Source organism: Nanorana parkeri, unplaced genomic scaffold (genome assembly GCF_000935625.1).
Source record: "Nanorana parkeri isolate BGI_ZX_2015 unplaced genomic scaffold, ASM93562v1 scaffold1850, whole genome shotgun sequence".
Classification (NCBI taxonomy): Eukaryota; Metazoa; Chordata; class Amphibia; order Anura; family Dicroglossidae; genus Nanorana; species Nanorana parkeri.
In genome coordinates, this window is record NW_017308118.1 from 62,957 (window position 1) to 76,348 (window position 13,392).

A 13,392-nucleotide genomic window follows, 5' to 3' on the forward strand; every position below is an offset into this window, starting at 1 on the left:
ACACTGAAAACTGAAACATCAGTTTTAAGTATTGTATGTCTTATACATTTGTAAATAACATTTTTTAAAGAAAATTGATCCAAAACTATTGTAGTTTCCCTTTAAACATTGATGGTTTAGTGCAGTGATGGTTAACGTTTTTGAGCCCGAGTGCCCAAACTGCAACGCAAAATCAATTTATTTATCTCAAAGTGCCAACACTGAAAATAAGTTTGGTATTGTGTTTTAGTTTGGGCACTGGGGGTTAAAACACGTTCAGCATCACTGCCTTAGGCAAAATAGGGAAACACACATATCCAAACATTTAAACATTTTATTTTTTCTTTATTATTATTTTTAACTTTTTTATCCCTTTTAATTTTTGTAATTTTAATTTTACTTTTTTACATTTTTATTTTTCTTATATTTTACATTATTTTGTAAAAATTTTTAATTGATTTTAATATTTTTTTTAACTTTTTTCATCACTTTTGTTTTTTTTTTATTGTTTTATTTTAACTCTAAGGGGTGCAGCCAGGCCGGCCCTGGCTACGCCCCCTCTCAGCTGTGCCTGAGACGGGTGCCTCACTCGCCCCATGGTAGCTACAGCCCTGCCTTTCACCCATAAAATGAATGCACCCTCCTGACTGGAGCAGGGCTATTATAGTTGTACTTTTTCTATTCTTCAATGGCCATATGGTTCTTTGGTCTGGTTTCAAAGCAGATTTGTTCTTTTCTCCATGTGATGCCACACTTATTTTCAATGACCGCATATTTGTTCCTGGTCAGTTACTTGCAAAGTATTGACACCATAGGGTCTATGTGTTTCTTTCATGATCTCACAGGTCTCACAGGTACACCCAGTGCATTTGAAGCCAGTGAATTTTTAATGGTATTGGAATCAAGTTCATGGGCCTTTTACTTTGCTATTTTTAATGATTATTCTCAGTATTGAGTAAATCATCGTTTTCCAGAAACATGATGACATCGATATTTCGTTACTGGAGGAAAATGTTAATGTACAAGTCATGAGGATTCATTTAATGTGTAGGAGGCAAAAAGGGTATTGTTTGGTATTCTAAATGAAACTAGTTTATAAGGAATATATGTATATATGTTCTAATGTCATACTGCTTTGAAACTCACCGGTCTGAATATAGTAGACTTTATCTCATATAAAACAGCATTTATTCATTGACATTTCTAAAAAATACTGTACTGCAAGACATGTCAAGCATTTGTATTTTTAAAATGTATTACAGGTATTTATATAGCATCAACAATTTCCACAGCACTTTACCTACATCAGTCCCAACCCTCAAGGAGCTTACAATCTAAGGTCCCTATCACACACACGCATACAGGACCAATTTAGACAAAAGCCAATTAACCCCCCAGCATGTCTTTGGAGACATACTTCTCAGTTCAAAACTTTAAAGTGTGTAACCTTTGCCAGTTGTTGCTGTTTTATGAGCTCCTTGATAGACCTGAGAAATGTCTGGTAGCAATGGTAAGATTTCAGCATGAAGCATTCACAGGAAGGATATGTCATCAGCCAGGTTGAGTGTTTTATCATAAAAATGTGTGTAAATCCTATGTAATTTGTGGTCTAAGTTGCAAAACAGAAAGCTAAAATATGTAAAACAAGATGCGACAGAGTTTAAAAGGACTTGGCATGTAATGTAGCAATAAAGAGGATATGAGACTGTGTTTGACTATTGATTATTTGACAACACGTATATGACGTGCGGTTAGGGGAGGCATGTGAGACAGAGCCTCACCTAGAATTATGGAGGAAAAAGCTGTCAGCTTCAAGTCTGAAGCTGACAGCTTTTTCTCCATTCAGATCGGCATCTAACAGGTTACACAGCAGGGAAATCCTCCACGCTGTGTAACCTGTCACTGAGCCTCAGCGGTGAGGAGCTAGTAAGGGACAGGAAGGCTCCTCCCTGTCTCCTCCCTTCCTCCTTTACATTATCTTGCGGATGGGTTGGGGATGGAGCGTTGGCCGACAGGAGGTGGAGCTTTCGGCCGGTGGGTGGCGGGGCTGGGAAATGCCTCACCCCGAGCAAGAGGTACCGCACGTCACTGATATATATATATATATACATACATATTACAATTTTTTAAAAGAAGAACAGTAGGATTACACAATGCCTAGTATGCTGTATATACTCGGACAAAAGTGTCCTGGTTGCTCATGTGCCCTTTGCCTCAGGGCTCATTCACGCCAGCCCATTGGGCAGCCTTGTCCAACACAGTCTCAACACATAGACATGCCAGTTTGTCTATGACCTATTGCTCCAGTTTACAAACAGCGTAGGTGTATGCTGAAAATAAAATAGGACATGTTGTGTTTTTACACAGTGCGCAGCCTTGCATTATAGAATCAAATAATTAAAGAAGAGAAATAAAGCAACCACTGTGCCGCACTTTAACAACATATTGCAGTGATACAAACGTTTGCCCCTTAACATCCCAATTTAATCGGGACAGCAGCGTGATGTCTACATACAGCCCTGCTTAAGGGGCGCAATTTAGCAACACACTACATGGTTTTATACATAGTATATGTTTTTGGGGAAGAGAGGAGTAGATATTAAAGTAAAACTATTGACCAGGCTATATACATATTTACATATTCATTAGGGCTGTGGAAATTAAAGATTAATTTGTCGATTAATCGTTAAACTTTTTGATCGATTAAAAGTATACATACTCCTCAAAAACCACAAAGGATATAAATTTACTCGGTGTGGCCCAAATGCCTGTGCTAACCCAGATATCACCTTGTAAAAGTAGCAATGACATCATTACGGTGCTTCACATATCCTTTGCAGAGCAGAGAGTTGTAGGAGGGACCCAGTAGGTCCCTCCTGCAATAGGCTCCCTGCAGAAAACAACAGGAGGTGGAGATACTAGACCAGTCACCCTGCACAAGGAGAGAGCAGAAGTGACTGGTTTTTATTACAGGAAGCTCCTGCACAGAGACAAACTTTCACTCTGGATTACTGCACAGGCTTGGATGAAATACACAAAAGCACACCAATATTCAAGAATTAATACATAACCCTCTTGTATTTAGACAATATTGGTCATCCTGGAGTTCAGCTTCAAAAAATATACCCTCACTTAAATTTGTAGTTACAATCACTCACCCATAAAGTTCACAGTAGCAACACTGATGTTGATCAATCGGGTCTCAGCACTCTGCTTTCTCCCTCTTCCTGTGCACCTGCTGTGTGTTTACATTAGAGATTAGAAGGCCCTGCAGGCTGCCACCTCACTGTTGACTGAGGTTGCTGAGCTACCAAAAAGAGTCAAACTAAAAGATACTTTAGCTGCAAATCGTTGAGGATAAACTACTCCATAGTAGTTGCAGCTACAGAGGTCATTGTGTGTATGTGTGTGTGTGTGTGTGTGTGTGTGTGTGTGTGGCCTGGTCATAATCCTACTTTATATTCATATGGCAAGCATGAGGATTTCAACATTTTGGAAGGTGTACTAAGATGTTATAAAGCCATTTAGCAGCAGAGGCCCGGTGCCATTCTGCAAGTGTAAACTGTTCTGAACATCTAGTGTTAAGCTTTTCTGTGCAACTTCCTCATTCAGAAGACTAAATAATGTGTCTCTGTCTTGTGCTTAGCAGCACTGTGTCATCTATTATACTTCATATGTACATGAAGCGGTGAGGTCAGAGCATTATGACTAGTGTAAACTTTATTATATACAGGGAACCAGCTTTATTGAGTTGATTTTCTGCAGCAGGTAGAAAGCAGTTGTTAAACTAATAACATTGTCTACTGTTAATGTCAGAAATTCTTATTAGCCAGACCAGATGTCCCTTTCTGCTCCAGCACCAGGTCCTGCTCATAAATGATCCTGTCTTTGGTGTTTATAGTGCAGAACACCCAGCTGACTACATGTTGGCTCTAGGCTCAATATCACATGTGCTGATTGACAGACCTGACCCAATTATTTTTAAACTTAAGCTGCATAACCATATGGCTGTGACCTCCAGTATCACACATTATTGGTAGCCTGAAAGATCTAGGCACAGACAGAATCAAACTACAAATCAATTCTAGAGAGCTTTGTACCCGTCAAATCTTAATTTACACCCCCAAGCCACCCTGTAGGTCTCAATTTATTTTTACAAAGCAACACTATATATAATATACTATATATTATTAATCTCACGTGCCCCACTCAATATGGCCGCCGCTTGAGTGGGGCAACTCAGAATAATAACGTGCTGGATTAGTGTGATCCTAGTTCATTTTATTACTTCATTGCTGTGCTGTATTTGTATAGGCCAATGCCTTGGCTGGCGCTCATGCAGAACAAGTTTCTTGGGCAAACCTCTTAGTTGTAGCGAAACCGAAAGTCAGGCAGTCGCAGAACTCGATAAGTTCTCAGTGTCGACAGATCACCAGCCCAAGTGTCTCCGTCGGCTAACAAAGGGAAGGGGGAGGAGTCCGTTGATGTCACGGACATCAATGTCACCAGACTCCTCCCCCTTCTCTTCGTTAGCCGACGGAGCCACTTGGGGAAGGGGGGGAGGAGTCCGGTGATGTTGATGTCCGTGACGTCACCGGATCTCCGACGGGACTCCCGGAAGACCCGGAAGCCAGCGGAGAGATGAGTCTTTTCATTACTGATTAAAATTCTTTTGATCGCTCAAAAATTTTAACGATTAATCGAGTAATTAATCGTTAATTTCCGCATCCCTAATATATATATATATATATATATAGAAATATATATATATATATATATATACATACATACATACACCATACACTGTATATATATATTAACACATAATCTAAACCCAGTGCTTATTTCAATGCAAAGAACAGAGATGCGCAAGCTCTAACTAAGTCACTGCTCTAACTAAGGTTAGTTTTAGTAAATTTTCCAGGGTACGTCACTATGGTCTGACTCCTGCCTATCATCACTAACAGTAGCCTCCTTCAGCACCATCCTCATCACCTACGGCTGCTGTATTCGCTAGACCTGTATAACCTCAGGAACCACATTTGTCCTCGGTCATTAGGTTGCGACCGAAGTCACACTGCACCGGAACACACAGCATTGTGGTACTGCATGTTCCAGTGCAAACGATCAAACTGTGAGTGGGAGGTGTGTTTGGGGTGCCATTCAAATGAATGGGATCGCAATGCACCTCCCACACCAGAACGAAGAGTAGGTGCGATTGCGTGATAATTTGTGATTAAAACACTGACAGACACACAACCACAGACATAATCTCACACACTCACAGACATTCTCACACGCTCACAGATATTTAAACTCCCAAAAAAATGTTAGGGGTTCAGTGTGGGCTGTTGTGCTGTGACGGAGCTTCATCCATAGGTGCATTGCTTGTACAGCTTCCTTGCACTCCCTGTAGAGGTGCCGCTAGCCAGAATGTGACGTCATTCCGGTCACACAAGGGAGCTTTAAGCAATGCACATATGGATGAAGCTCCCTCATGGCCATACCCCCAGCTCACCCCACTTCAAGCTGACACTTGGCGCCAGGGAGCATATTCTGAATAGCTGCTTGGCATGAGAACTGACAGTGCTGTGCTATGGGGGAGGCGGGGGTGCCGTTCACCTAGTGTACTAGAAGGCATGCGGCGACCCACTAAACATGGAGTCGTGACCCACTTTTGGGTCACGACCCACCAGTTGAGAACCACAGAGTGTTCCGCCTGTTGAGGGGGGCCCAGAGAGGAAGCAGAGGGCCTGAAGATTCCTCACGCTGTCCCGCCCTTTCCAGCAATGCAGAATAGCACCAACTATGCAGGAGTACAAGTCCCAGCAATACATTATATTATTAAGTAGGGACGCACCAGTGCCAATACTGGGCATTTTCACAAGTACTCGTGAAAATGTACCAATACTACGCACAGCTGAAATGACCAGGGTCGCAGCGGTCACGTTTACGACCGGGCCCTGGTGTTTGGCCAGTTGGGGGAGCCCAGACGCTATAATGGGTGAGGTGGACAGTCAGGGAACTCCATTTGCATGCACTATTTTTTCTGAGCGCACCGGAACACAGGCATTGATTTGCCATGCGTTCCGATGCAGGTGATCGCACTGAGGACGGGGGGGCATGCCTGCGGTGCCATTGATTTTAATGCATCGCCACGCCCCCTCCAACCCCAGAACGCAGTGAGCGGGCCGGGATGTGATCCAGTGTGTTCCAGCACCAAATCGTGCCGGAACACACTGGATCTGGTGTGAACTAGCCCTGATAGTTATAACATACATACTGTGTATTAATTTTTTTAAAAACATAAGGTATCAAAATCTTGCTTTTTTTGGGGGGGGGGCCTGAAGTTTCTAGTTACGCCTCTGACAACACCACCACGTTTTCCATCTGCAAGCTTCACCAAATACAATATGTAATTCTAATAAGTCTTACTGAACATATCTATGTCTTTGTGTTTTTGATCTTTGTGATCCATGGAGGGATGATGTGTACCTGTCTGCAGTAATACATTTTTCATTGAAGCTTGCAGTGTGCGACCTGATTTCTTTCTATGAGTAATGCACTCTACTGTCCTTAACCATACACTAGGGTGCCAGTTGATTTTTAGCTTTTGATTCCTAACAAAGTATTGTCTGATGTGACAAGACAACATCATCCCACACAGAAAAAGTAAGAACTTATTTTGCATATATGCTGATTTCAGTACAATTGCGCTATGGAGGAGCAGGTTCCTGAATTTCGGGCAACATATCATTATTCACTGTTTTGTTTATGTTCCATTTTTATCAGTGGTTTCCATTTCATCACCAAATCAAAAGCTCATATTTGCAGAAATGAACTTGCTAAGCATATACTGTACATAGATAAAAATATAAAGGTTTTGATGTTTCATTATGGTCATTCAGTGACAGGAAGGACGGGGTGTCACTGGAAGGTCACATACTACACACATCACAATAGAAAAGGGATATTGCTCATAATATACATCTTGCTTCATAAACGACTAGATTGGCACGTCACTGTCTAGGTCTAATAAATCTGATCTGGTTGCACAAGGACTTGCTGCTCTACCTACGCCAGCTCATCATGAGTCCAGGTGCTCTGTGTTAAAAAATTACATTTTCTAGAAAATGACAAGGTGTGTTACACCTTGGTCTACAGTTTTCCTATGGGAACAACCTTAAAGGATTACTCATTAACTGTTAAAGCAGGAACTAGGTTAGGAATGTCATTGAGAGGAAAGTGAGTGCAGTGATCTTTTCTAGGTTGATTAACGTTAAAGATTAAAGTGATTGATTTACCAGCTGATAACAATAGGTGCACTGCTGACCTGTATAATATAAGGATTAATAACATACTTAACACAAAAGTTACCAAAGACGATATACTTCTGTTATGAGGTACATGCAATCATGAACCTTTTATGTCTGTTGGACACAAATTCCTCCAATAGATACAACTATGGCATCATCATGAAGTCAACTCAAGTCAAGTCAAGTGCAATCATCTAAACTGGGAATTTCCAATTACTGTCTTGGTGAGTGAATGAAAGTTTACTTAAGCCAATTCATTACAATCTCATAAGCTTTTGCATGTAAATGTTATTTTAAAAAGTCAGTTTCAATTAAAATAATACCTGGAGATTCCGACATCAATGTCTTTGCTCAGTCAATTCCTGTTATAGAGTGACAACTCTCTGCTCCTGTCTTCCAAATGCATACCTCCCAATCAGTGGCGACTCTAGGAACAATATATAGGGGGGGCACATAAGATACCAAAGGAGGAAGATTCAAGTGGTTGCCGAGTGCTGAGGAGCCCGTACAGCAGGGGTCTCAAACTCAATTTAGTCGGGGGCCACTGGACACAATATTTAGTCCTGTAGGAGCCGCTACTATATAAAAGGTACCAGTGTTAATGTCTGTACATGTTACAAGCGGCAACTGTCACCCATTCAATTTAATGATTGGGTGATAGCTGCTGCATGTAAATGCCTGCACACCGCATGTAATCATATGTGAAAGGATTACATGCAGTTAGGAATCTGTCACTATCCCTGGTTACACAATTGTGTATCCAGGGACACTGATTGTTTTTATAATTGCATGTTATCATATCACATACAATTACATGCAGTATGCAGGCGTGTGCATGCAGCAGCTGTCACCCGATTATTAACTTGAATGGGTGACAGTTGCTGCATGTAAACGCCAGATTAGGGATTCCTGCTGCAGGATGTCGGAGATGCAGACGGTGTAGCTGCTCCTGCAAGTCGGGCACGTGGACCGTGTGCCCGACTTGTCAGCTGGCAAGAGACCGCTGCCATACAGTGAAGCTGTACGGCAGCGGACGTTTTAAAGGGGAATCAGCGGGGGGCACACGGGGGGGGGGCAAGGAATAACCTGGGGGGGGGGGCAATTGCCCCCCCTTTCTCCCCTGTAGAGACGCCTATGCTCGCAATTGTCCCTTATTTGGAACCAAATCCTGCTGTCTCTTTTCTCCTCAGTTGTCCCTTTTTTTGGTCTGATGTAAAGTTGTCTTTGGAAAGGTTCTATTTAACTACCAAAATTCGAAAAGCCAGTAATGGAGTAAAAAAAAATAATTCTAGGTTTTAGTAATTATTTTTGGCATAAAAAAATTCTTAATGGTCCACATAACTGGGGGTGTGACAGGGGTGTAACCATTACCTAAATACATTGTCCTGGAAGGTGTCCATCTTTCTCATCTCAGAAAGTTGGGAGATATGTAATTGTGCTCTTGCTTCATCATCCTGTCACACGGGCCTCTGATAGAGGGTCATTTCAACACACATTACACAGATATGGTCCACTGTTGTCATCATCAGGAAACCCGCCCTGTAAATACCTTGCAGACAACGCTGGAGTATATGTCTATACTGGGGGCTGCAAAGAGGCTGCAGGAGATCGGCAGCATTGGGATGCAACAAAGTATGAAAAAGTTTTATTTAAAAAAAACTGTTAATTATTTGTACACAGTGCTTTAGCAACTAAATATTCATTTAGAGTTTACATCTACTTTAGAGCAGAACTAAAGCCGCCTATACCCTCCAGAAATGCGACATTCTTAAGCTCCCTCGCCTTCAGCAACAATTTGCCCAGTCTTTTTATGAGTTCAGAGTCTTTGGCTTTCTTTATTGGTCAGCCTGGGGTGATGTTAAATAATTCCAAAAGCAAGAAATGCCAAGATTATACACTGAGCTGCACATGCTAGCACCTGCTAGTAGAAATATAAGAAGCAGAACAGCTATGCAGAGTTTATTCTGAAATTAATGGAGAACCATGGGGAGGGTGAAATGCACTCATCCCCATAGTTAGAGCCGACGTGTGACACTGAAGCTGTCACACACTGGCTCTCTAGATCAAGAACTGAGCGATCACAGAGCATTGATTGATCTGTTCCCAATCTTCTCCCTGTCAGTCATCGCTCCACACAGGGATTCCCCCAACTCCATTCTGTTCCCCCAGCGTATGACTGGAGGGATGGACAGGGGAAGGGGCGGGCACAGCTCTGGCTCTGGCTCTAGAGTGGCAGAGCCAGCTGTCAATCAGGTAGCGAGATGGATCCCGACAAAATTGTTGGGATCCTTCCCGGCTGCAGCGCAGGTCTGCGCTATCAGCATATAGCAGGCAATAGCAAATGTCCTCCTGTGACCCAAAAGAGAACTAACACCAAAAAAAAAAAGTTTTGACCATAGGTCTCTCTTAAAAACTTTTAATCAGCAAAGTTTGTTTTTTTCAACTAAAGTTCTGCTTTAAGTTTGTCACAGCCTATACATTCTGGTGGTATATGAGAAATCAAGACACACTTGTGTAAATAGATTAAAAAAAACAAGTTAGACCCTTTATTCCTAGGCACTGTTTTAAACCACCACTGGGAAGTGTGCTTATTTTCTTAAAGAATAATCCATATCATGGTCCATATCATATACAAAATGATGATGAATGGGTTATCACTTGATCACAGTGGGTTGTGCTGACTGGGCCAGTTAGTTGTCTCATGTAGCCATTCACGGGTTCATTGCTTATACATGACCATTTAAAAGGTATTAACAATAATAGGACACAGCCAGGAAATTAAATTGCTCAAACAGTTATAACCTTCTGGTGCTGAAGGGGTTAACACATCTAAATTGTTTCCTGACATCTGACTGCTGTCTAATAAATATGTCCAGCCTAACTCAATATAAAAATATGAAATAAATGCAATATTATCAATCATTCTTAACTTAATTTCTACTGGGAAAGTGGTAAGATGAATGGCAGGGATATTTCAAAATCAGTGTCACTGATTAAATTACTCTCCCAACCTAATTAATAAAGCCAAAGTCAAAGGCAAAGTAACATTTTGCCAATGGAATAGCTTTTATTTTCCAGAGCACTGCACCCGGCCGCAATCTATTGATCATGGTTGCAATACTTTACTTGCTTCAATGAACGTTTTTCTTTTATGAAGAAGTGTGCATTTATTATTTTTTCTCAAAAAGTGGACTTTGTCTTTAAGCTGGCCATATACTATTAGATTTTTCTTGTTTAGCCATGCTAAACAGCATAGATGGACAAATCTCCTGCTGCGGGCATTGGCTGTCAGAATACATGGCGGCAGTCACTGCTTGGTCAAAAGCTTTCCGCCTGGCTCCTTCACCAAAAGTCAACCATGTAAACGACTTTTGTTAAGCCAACAGGGCCAAACGCTGTAAAAATTTTGGTTGATTCTTATAAACAGGCCAAAATTCTAACAAAATTAGACCCAAAAGGAGCTTACGGTCTAATATCTACACCATACAGACAAGCAGACACAGAGGTCAGGGCCCAGGGGTCTAGCCTTAGGGATCTAGTTAAAATGTATTTACTCAAGATTCACACCACATTCACCCAAGATTCCCACATTTACTGACTGGATTCAGTTGGAAATATGAGTGAAGGGTGAAAATTGTGAGAATGTTAGGTAAAAACATTTATAAATAAACCCTTTACTGGCAATTCCAAGACACAAACAGAATGTAATGTGCTCACACAATGGAAGGAACACAAAGGGCGCCACTAGAGGACAATTCCAATCTAAGAATACACTGCCTATGTTCTTTGATATCACTTAAAGGGTTTCTAAACCCTCAGCTTTATTGCATAGATCTACAGCTAGCAAGCAGTAGATCTATGCAAAAAGTAAAAAAATTAACGTTTTAACAGCGGTTTAAACCTACCTGTATCTTCCCTGCGCGCTCCCGTCCGAAAATGTGAAACCGCTCGGGCGGCCGCAAAGCATCTTGGCGCAGTTCACATTTTCGGCCGGGACGCGAGGAGAGACACAGGGTAAGTCTATGGACGCGTACACCCGCATACAGACACCGTGGGAGAGGAAGCGCCAGCAATCACAGAGGAGTCAGCGCTGGATCGGAAACTCGCCGCAGCGCTGGAGAGGAGGCTGAAAACGACAGGAAAGAAGAAGATGATCAGATTAAGAGACATCATTTAAGGTAAGTGCTTTCATTAACGTTGTGTTGAGGCAAAAACATTTTAATGTCACTTTAACCACTTACCCGGCTGGCCGTTGAAAAAAAACGGCGGCCAGGAGCTCTCTAGATCTGAGCGGGCGTCTTTAGACGTCCGCTCAGCCACGCCCCTGCGAAATGCCCGATTTTTAAAAACAGGCAGCGATGCCTGTTAACATACAAGCGATCCGCCGGCTATAGAGCCGTTGGATCACTTGTATAAGGTCCCGGTACGTGCGCCCCCCTTCAGCGGCTTACCCCCTCCTGCGGCTTCCCCCCTCCCGCTGTCACGCTGGTCCCGGGCTCCGCTGTGCCGATGCGAGTACGGGACAAGCATAGTGCCACTCTGACAGGGGACTCCCTCAGGTCCCCTCTCCGCTGTCAGAATGCGGAAGTGATGTACATTACATCACTTCCGCATTCTTGTGTCACTCTCCAGCTTCAGATGCTGGAGAGAAGCTGATGAAGCAGATCTCTGCTTCATCAGCTCCTTCAGGGGGGGTCCATAAAGAGGACCTGTCACTTATTTTGCTATCACATAAGGGGGTTTCTTAGCCCCCTATGGGATAGCAATAAAGTTAAGTGGGAAAAAAAATAGGAAAAAAAATAAAAGTTTCCCCCAAAAAAATGTAAAGTTACACATAAAAAAGAATGAATTTTTTTTTTAAAGTCCCCACCCATACGACGATTGCGCTCATTACGCCGCACATGTTACATATCGCCGCGAACGTCAGAATGAGAGCAATAATTTTAGGGCTATCAACCACTGATAACACTAAACTGATGAACGGTAAAAAATTTTAAAGCGCCGCCTATGGTCAATTTTGGATATGATAGTTTTTTTGCGTTTTCGCTGGTGCGCGCAATTTTAAAGCTTGACATGTTTGGTGTCTATTTACCCGACGTGACCCCATCTTTCATATTTTACCAAAAATATGGGTAATAATCACTGCTTCCTAATATAAGGAAAAAATTACTTTTTTTTTCTTCAAAATTTTCAATAATTTTTCCTTAATACAGTAAAAAATTAAATGAAATACCACCAAAAGAAAACTCCATCTATCCCCCAAAAATTGTATAAAATGTATTTCAGTACAGCGTTGCATAACGGAATAAATGTCATTCAAAGTACCGCAGCGCTGAATACTGAAAAATGGCCTGGCCAGGAAGGGGGTCTAAACACCTGGTCTTGAAGTGGTTAATGCCCTCGGCATATTTCATGGCACTAGCTTCATGGGCTTTATGCATGAAAACAGAATGAAAAGAAAAGTTGTTTCATTTATAGTAGCCAATCAGATGTCTGTTGGAGCCAGCAATAGAAAAACAGCAATACGAAACACCTCTACTTCCACCCTGTTTTAGATATGTGGGCTATTATACTGCATTTCAAGGTTATTTTAAAGTACAAAGTCAGTCCTCTCATAATTAGAAACATGTCCCAAAAATATATCACAGCATAAGGACAACATAGTCTAGCAGTAAATTATTACAGATTCAAAACCGTTTCACCTTTTGTGATGTGACCACCATGCATTTAGTGATGTGCCAGGGCTGTAGACAGCCTGGCTGGATTTGTAGAAGCAAGTACATGGTTAATTCCCAGGTGTCTAACCTTGTCTGTACCCCCCTGTGCGGAGTGAGACTCTGTCATATTGGGGGACAGCCAATAGGAGACACTGTATATGTGTACAGTACAGCAGCCAACCACTGGGCTTGTTTCAGCCAGTGGTGTCTGCTGGGAGAGTGTACATATATGGGTGGGAGCTGCCATGTGCTCTCTCTCTCGCCTGGACCAGCCATGGATTAGGGCTGGGTCCTGTTCAGCCTGTCCCCCCAAGGCTAGGCCGAGGCCTGGGGGTGGGAATTGACTGAGCTGCTGAAGGAGAGGTTTCCTTGGGGGGCTT

General features: G+C 42.2%; 1 protein-coding gene and 1 long non-coding RNA gene across 2 annotated transcripts in view; one reads left to right on the plus strand and one right to left on the minus strand.

Moving 5' to 3' along the window:
- The window catches only part of PPP1R3C (protein phosphatase 1 regulatory subunit 3C), a 16,622-nt gene extending 12,031 nt beyond the window's left edge, over positions 1–4,591 (minus strand). Inside the window, exon 1 of the mRNA XM_018571830.1 lies at positions 4,587–4,591. The gene's annotated coding sequence lies outside the window, so the exon portion shown is untranslated. The remainder of the gene's footprint in view (positions 1–4,586) is intronic.
- The window catches only part of LOC108799896, a 26,147-nt gene extending 13,110 nt beyond the window's left edge, over positions 1–13,037 (plus strand). The window contains exons 2-4 of the long non-coding RNA XR_001942056.1: positions 1,472–1,475; positions 6,704–6,709; positions 13,027–13,037. This is a non-coding gene — a long non-coding RNA (uncharacterized LOC108799896). The remainder of the gene's footprint in view (positions 1–1,471; positions 1,476–6,703; positions 6,710–13,026) is intronic.
- The last annotated feature ends 355 nt before the right edge of the window (positions 13,038–13,392 follow it).